The sequence below is a fragment of the Equus caballus genome, chromosome 3 (assembly GCF_041296265.1).
Source record: "Equus caballus isolate H_3958 breed thoroughbred chromosome 3, TB-T2T, whole genome shotgun sequence".
Lineage (NCBI taxonomy): Eukaryota > Metazoa > Chordata > Mammalia > Perissodactyla > Equidae > Equus > Equus caballus.
The window spans coordinates 66,140,528-66,148,364 of record NC_091686.1 but is presented as its reverse complement, the minus strand read 5'-3'; the positions used below and the strand labels follow the sequence as shown (position 1 = coordinate 66,148,364).

General features: G+C 41.0%; 1 long non-coding RNA gene across 1 annotated transcript; it reads right to left on the bottom strand.

Annotated features, from left to right (window-relative positions):
- Positions 1–282: 282 nt before the first annotated feature.
- On the bottom strand, positions 283–1,157 carry LOC138923330 (uncharacterized). Its single transcript, XR_011436806.1, has 2 exons — positions 1,019–1,157; positions 283–857 (listed from the first exon to the last, which is right to left on the bottom strand). It is a non-coding gene; the product is annotated as an uncharacterized lncRNA (long non-coding RNA).
- Between the last annotated feature and the right edge of the window lie 6,680 nt (positions 1,158–7,837).

Here is a 7,837-nt window from a genome sequence, read left to right as displayed (position 1 = left end):
GAATTTTATTTGCTCTAGAGACAGGACCACACGCCCTTACTGTGGGGATCTGGAGACAAGACAGTGTGCTGTTATTGTGGGGATCTAGAGACAGGGCCGTGTGCCATTACTGTGGGGATCTGGAGACCGGGACATAGAAATGCCTTGTGTAAGCTGTAAAGTGCAATACGAATTTGAAGGTAGTGGTTCATTGTCTAGGGAATCTGGCTACTCAAAGCGCTGTCTTCAAACCAGCATCATCAGTCTCACCCAGGAGCATGCTAGAAATGCTACTGAATGTGCTTTTTTTAAAAAAAGTTTTTTATTATGATAAAAAATGTTAAAATTTACCACTTTAACCATTTTTAAATGTACAGTTCAGTGGCATTAAGTACATTCACATTGTTGTGCAACCTCACCACTCCATCTCCAGAACTTTTTCATCTTCCCAACCTGAAACTCTGCACCTTGAAGGCGCTTTTCAACAAGGTCTCCAGGTGATTTGCATACACATAGAAGTTTGGGAGCGCTGGCCTAGGGGACTTCTGGCAGCAGATCCTGTGATGAACTTCGTCATAGCTTACTATGCGGCGGACACTGCGCTAAGCATTATCTCATTTAATCTCACTTAAGCTTTATCTCATTTAGTCTTCCCAGCAACTTTACAAAGTAGGTGCTGCATTGAACCCCGATTTGCAGATAGGGGAACATTTAAGCATTTTATTCGAAGCTGCACAGTTGGTAAGGGGTGGAGCTGAGATATCACTTGGTGTCTGTGATTCCAGAGTAGATGCCATCCTCTGTCCAGACTCCCTCTGTCCTAGAAGATCCCATCCAGGTTCTTGCATTTGAGAATATGTGTTGAGGAAGAAAGATGCCTGTATATGTAGGGGAAAGAAGTAAAATAAAATCCCCATGCAAAGAAATCTTTATTGCCGTGGTTTTACACAACTCATGCATCTAGTAAAGAGGTTTGGGGAATCTGGGACTCTGCTGTCACAGCATTATTTTATTTTGTCTCTCCAGAAACTTTACTCACTTAACCAAGATTTTCTTTCCTTTCTCAAGCATTTCAATTGATCCTATTTCTCTCTTTTCATACCCCTCTGGAACAAACAGGAAGATCCAACAGGAAGCTGCTGCCGGGGAATTCTGTGCTGGGTAGAACAGCACAGCAGGCTCACTGCTCTCCTACCTCAAACCCCGTGGTTTCAGGGCTCAGCGTGACTCAGGCTTGCAATGTGACTCAGGAACTCTGCCCAGTCTCCCTTGCTTATATCTGAAACCAGAAAGTTTATAAAACCCAAACCCTTCCTAATCAGAACAGATAAATCTTCTATAAGGAAAAAAACACAGTGGAAAATTCCATGGGAAATATCTGAAACTGCCTGACTCTTGTGTCAGCAGCTGAGAGGACAGATGTGGCCAGATGGTCACAATAGGTATGCAGCTGGACAAGGCCTGTCCTTCCAGGGACATTCCAGAGAATAGTACAATGAACCCTCAGGTGATCATCACCCACTGCCCTCATTTTAAAACAAATCTCAGTAAATATTTCAATATATTTCTCTGAGGATTTAAACACAAAAGAACCTTAATATCATTATCATACCTAAAAATAGTAACTCCTTAATATCATCAAATATCTAGTCATTATTCACACATCTCTGCTTGTGTGTGTGTGTTTTTAAGAGTTTCTTTATTTAGGGATCCAAATAAATTCTATACATTGCAATTAGTTGGTGTGTCTCTTAAACCTCTCATAATCTGTAGATTTCCCCTTCATCTCTTTCTGTTTGTCTCATAATTTATTTCTTGAAGAAACCAGGTCGTTTGTCCTGTAGAGTCCCAGTCTGGATTTTGCTGATTGCAAACTGCTGTCATTTAACACATTCCTCTGGGCTCTGTAACTCCTATAATTTAGTAGGTAGATCCAGAGGCTTGATCAGATTTGGGCTGGATTTTTTTTTTCCTTCAGATCTCCTTTCTAGGTGCTAGAAACATTTTGTGAAGGTAGAAAATTTGGACCCAAAACCAGTTGTCAAGGCTGGGCAGCTAATACTCATAAACGCATGGCCCAGAATTAAGGAATGTAACTGTGGCCATGGTGTGCCCAGTTTCTGCTGGGAGGATCCCTTTCCTAACTCTGGGTCTCAGTTTAGCCTTGCCTCCCCCAGATGCTCTGCCTCCATCTCTGTGTTTGTGCCTCTCCATCTTTCCTGATTCACACCACTTGGCACCAGCACCGGCAGGCATTCTATGGGGACTTTCCTCATGTACGGGTGGAAAACTTTTCCCTTCTTCCTGTCTGGGTTCTCTGGCTGATCTAATAATTAAACTGACATGAGACAGATTAACAGGAGAAAAACAAATTTAATTTTGTACATACAGGGACCCCATAAAAATGTGAGATGCAAAGCAAAGTAGGCAGCCTTTATAGCTTTTAGTCAAAGAAACAATAAATTTATGAAGAATTGACAAGACAAAAGAGTTTGAGCTAGGGGTAGTAAAACGGTGAAGAAGTAATAAGGTTTCTTTATACACCCTAAATCTATCTCTGGTGATAAGGATGCTGTCTATCCTCCTGGTCCAGGGAGGATAACTTTCACATGAAAAATTTATTTCCTGCTTTCAAGGGGACAAAGGAGGGTCAGAGTGTCCTCTTTGTACCAGCTATTTCTTGAGTAACTTTAATTCAAAATAATAATATGCTGAAATGGCTTATTTTGGGGTGGCATATTCTGCTTCCTTTCACCTGGAAGTCAGCGTTTCCCTGTGGCCAGAGAACATCCCTATTTCTAGCTAGTTGGTGATGAGGGATCAGCATTTTCTAGCAGCTACTGTTAAAACACAGGGCCATTTGCTCAGGGTGACATCTAATGGATTTAAAAAATAATTTATTGAGGTGTAGCGGCCCTTTCTAAAAGGGACATTAAACTGTAGTTTGGTTTTAAAATATGTATTTATTGTTTTTTTTTTTAACTACAAAAGTATCTCATGACCATAAGAAAAACCTCAAAGGATACTGAATAATAATAGCCTTGGCAGTTAGATTTGTTTCCAAAATTTCTCTCAAAACTTTCCTGGTGCACCATGTCAATAGAAAGTGGAACTCCCAAGGGTAAGCACAGCTAATGGTAGATCATTTGAAACAGCTTAAAATTAAAATAAAATATAATAATGAAACCAATCTGCTTACCAAAAAATGCATGTCTAAAACTATCTTCATCTGGGAGAAGAAATAGTTTATAATCAGTAATAAAGAGTTTTGTATCATTTAGTTTAACACTGTGCTGAGGGTTATGTTAAAATAATTCCGAATTTTTGTTTTTATGTTAATTAGCCCCCAGAATCTCAACACACCTGTGCAGGTGGTTAGGGCTCCTGAAGAGCGGGGTGGCAGGAAGCTCAGATGACCACACAAATCTTAGAGCCTGGAATTGAAATTCAAATCTTCTGACTCCAGATCCTTCTACCAGACTGATGCTTACACAAATAAAAACTTTCCTGGGGGCCGGCCAGTGGCCGAGTGCTTAACTGTGTGCACCCCGCTTCGGTGGCCCAGGGTTTTGCCAGGTCGGATCCTGGGCACGGACATGGCACCGCTCATCAGGCCATGCTGAGGCGGCGTCCCACATGCCACAACTAGAAGGACCTACAACTAAAAATACCCAACCATGTACTGGGGGGCTTTGGGGAGAAAAAGGAAAAATGTAATCTTTAAAAAAAGAAAAAACACTTTCAAACACATATATTTTTCTGAAAACACAACTGGCTGCTTCTAGGAGCACTGCCCTCCTTCCTGGAGCATTTCAGCAGACACCTGCGAGGCAAGTGGTTTTGAGGTTGCAATTAATGTCTAAAGTCCCTCATAATGCTTAAGCGTCGAGACTAACCCAGGGATTAAGGACTTTATGCCTATGTTTTGATCATTAAAATACAGATTAAAGGGGTTTTGAGTCCTACAGAGGTAAACATTGAAATTTAAAACAATGATTCTTAGAGATTTATGGAACCCTAATCATACCTGCGTGTGAGTTCACGTCCAGCATCAGCAATTGTTTAAAAACAAACGCAACAGTGACAACAACAAAAATCCCCAAATACTTACTTACAACTTGAAGACATGTCAAAAATCCCAAAACAGAGAAAGACTTTCATGACTAACAGTGTATGCTTAGAAAACGTCTCTGGGAAGTATGAGCCCTTCCTGAAATTATCCTTCGATTCTGATTAACACAGCTAAACTTTAATTCCTTGGTTGGCAATGTTTTGGGTTATTCATTGCCAGGAAACCAATTATCTCTAAAGTCAGTGACTTAAAACAACAATAACCTCTTACGACATTTCATAGGTCTGTAGGTTGAGTGGGCTCAGCTGGGTGAGCCTTCTGCTCCGTGTGTTATCAGCTGGGGCTGCCGTCAGCTAGACTGGAACATTCAGCAAACCTGACTTTGTCCAGTTATAGGTGTGTTCCTGGTGGTCCTAACAGCATGAAAAGTTTATTGACGTGGTTTAAATTCTCCATGTCTTCTATCCTTTAAGAACTACAATTTGTCAGGGCTAGCCTGGTGGCATAGCAGTTAAATTTGTGTGCTCTGCTTCAGTGGCTTGGGGTTCACAGGCCCGGATCCCGGGCATGGACGGACACACGGCTCATCAAGCCAGGCTGTGGCACATCCCACATACAAAATAGAGGAAGATCGGTACAGATGTCAGTTCAGGGACAATCTTTCTCACCAAAAACAACAAAAAAAAGAACTACCATTTGTCAAGTTTTGGCATAGTATCAAAGAAGAATATCCACAATTATCTAAAAAAGGCTATTAAAATACTCCATCCTTTCTCAACTACACGTCTATATGAGGCTGGATTTTTTCATATACTTCAGCTGACAAAACATATCATAGCATATTGACTGCAGAAGCAGATATGAAAATCCAGCTGTCTTCTATTAAGCCAAACGTTAAAGAGATTTGCAAATAAGTAAAACAATGCCATTCAGTAATTTTGTTTGTTTGTTTGGGGATCTATAGTTAATATTCTTTAAAATATGTTATTTATTATCAATTTCTTGGTTTTGATAATGCTCTATAGTTAAGTAAGATGTCACCACGAGGGGAAGCTGGACAATGGGAACATGGGATCTCTCTATTATTTTTAAATTTCTTGTGAGTTTATAATTATTTCAAAATAAAAGCTTTAAAAATATGTTATTGATGTTAACATATAACAGGTATATTCTTATTTTTAAGTGATTAGTAAGTATCTTAAATATTTGTCTGTTTCTAATACAGTAAATATCAATAGATATAATCCAATTAAGCAAAAGTTTTTTGGGATCTTCAATAATTTTTAGCAGTGTAAAAGGATCCTGTGATAAAAAATTTTAAGAATTGCTGCAATATAGGTAAAGGAGGAAATGGGGAGACTGATGAAAAATAATATGGCCGAGATTATGGAAGTAGAAATGGAGGAATAAGAAGGGGTTCAATTCTGGATGTTTGGAAAGTCGAGTCAAGATTTTCTGATGGATCAGACGTGGGGAACGAGAAAAAGAGAAGTCAAGTTGGTTTTTTTCTTGCAGAAGGAGACTGGTAGAATGAAATTGACATTTAATCCGATAGGAAAGATCATAAGAGGAACAGATTGAGGGGAATATAAGGAACCTATATTGGAAATGTTAAGTTTTGAGACCCTCATTAAACATGCAAATGGAGAAGTACGTGTATTTAATCTGTCGACATCAGACTTTCTGGTCTCTGTTAATACTCTTTGGGCGTAGTTGGCAGTTTCCTCATCTAAATCTAAAAATGTTAGGTTTCTGAATTGGCCTCTCGTGCTTACGGCTATACCAGTGCAAATAGCAGTTAAAGTCTTACCAAGCAATCTCCCTTCACTTTTGCAGGGTAAACAATTAGATCAGCAGTACTCGAGCCTGGCTGCACATTAGAATCACCCGGGGAGATTTCAAACCTATCAATAGCACGGTCTCTCACCCAGAGATTTTGATTTAATTGGTCTGGAGTGGGGCCACAAGCTTCCTATGTTTTAAAGCCTCCCCAGATGATTTTAATTAGCAGTTAAGCCTAAATCACTGGATCAGAGGCATGATTTTGCTATTTCTTCCTAGCACAAATTTTAAATTCCTTTTAAATTAAAACTGCCTTGAAGCCAATGCCCTATTAATTCACTATGCTAATTGATGAAGGAATTTTCTCTGAGCCTTGAGTGTGTGCATAGGACTTGCCCACGGTAGGACACTGAGCCTGAAGGGTGTCAGACAGCAAACAGTGAGGCCCCGTGAAGAACAAGCAACCAGAGCAATCGCTTCACAGAAAACTGGTCAGAGTGAGCAGAACAGCCTGGTGTGAATTTGTGACTGTGCTATTTAGACTCAAGACGGGAACTGCGAGTTCAGCAATCAACCCCCCAAGCTCCACGACAACCAACCAATCCTGAATCGACGAGCCAAGGACTTGTTTAGATTGACCCATCACCTTGCCTGGTGAAACTTTGTGGCTTTTGCCTATATAAGCCTCACCCTTGCCTTTGGTTGGAGAGAGACGGTCGTCAGGGGCTGCTCTCGGTAACATATCCTGATACATGAGTAAATCCCCAGGGCACTAACTTGTTGTCTCAGAACAGTCGTCTTATTCTTTTGAAGCCCCAGAAGATATTTTCCCTTTAATTACAATGAAGTGGAGGATGTAGTGAAAACAACAAGCACTTTATTTGCTCAGTTCGAGCTGTTTGCACAGGATATGGCAGACAGATACAAACATGAATTCACTAACATCCTTGGTCTCTCAGTTACTAAGTCAGGCAACATAAACCCATGGGTCACATGTTTTCATAAGACATCTTGACTCTTCTCTGGATTGAACCCACTGGTGGAAATCCAGACTTTTCCGGAGTAGTGGAATATGAAAGTAAAGTTTTCCAAGAAGCCTAGTGTGTTCATTTTGTATGCCTTGGAACAAATGACCACAAACAGTGGCTTAAAAGAACCCGCATTTATTATCTTACAGTTTTCCTGGGTGAAGAGTCCGGGCACAGCTGTCCTGGGTCCTCAGCTCAGGATTCCGCAGGCCTGTGGCTGGGTGTTGGCTGGGCTGCATTCTCATCCAGAAGCCCAACTACATCTCAGAGAATCTGCTTCCAAGCTAACTCAGGTTGTTGCAAAATTTATTTTCTTGTAGCTGCATGATTGAAAGGCCTGCCTTTTGAGCCATCAGGTGAAGCTGTCTATAGATCCTACGTGCCACCCAAAGTTCCTTGCCATGTGCATTCCCTCAGCATGGCTGCTGGCTTCGTCAAGCCTGCAAGGAGAATCTCTTGTTCCAGTCGACTAACATGGAATTTGATATAACGTGATATAATCACAGGAGGAACACGCCATCACCTTAGCCATATTCTTTTGGTTCAAAGCAAGTCACAGATCCTGCCTGCTCTCACAGGGAGGTGGCCACACGAAGGCGTGAACACCAGGAGGCGGGAAATCACCGGGGGTGGGGGCACTTTAGGGTCTGTTTGCCACACAAGAAAAGAGGGGAGCAACCAGGGATTGTCTGTAGTAAAACCAACCGAAGATATAGTCATGGCAAAACTGGAAAACACTGGAAGGAGCCAGGGATCATGGGTTCTGGGTTTGGCTGGGTTATTAACCAGATCATATACCCAGTTAGTTTTCTGGACCTCAATTTCCTTACTTTACAAATAAAATGAGGTAGGGGAGATACTAATCAAAGAAACGCATATTAAAATAGCATGGAAGCACCATTGTTTACCTTTAGCAAAACTTAGAAATGATTGCACTCAAACTTGTGAGTTTATGGCGAAATTCGTATGCTCAGTT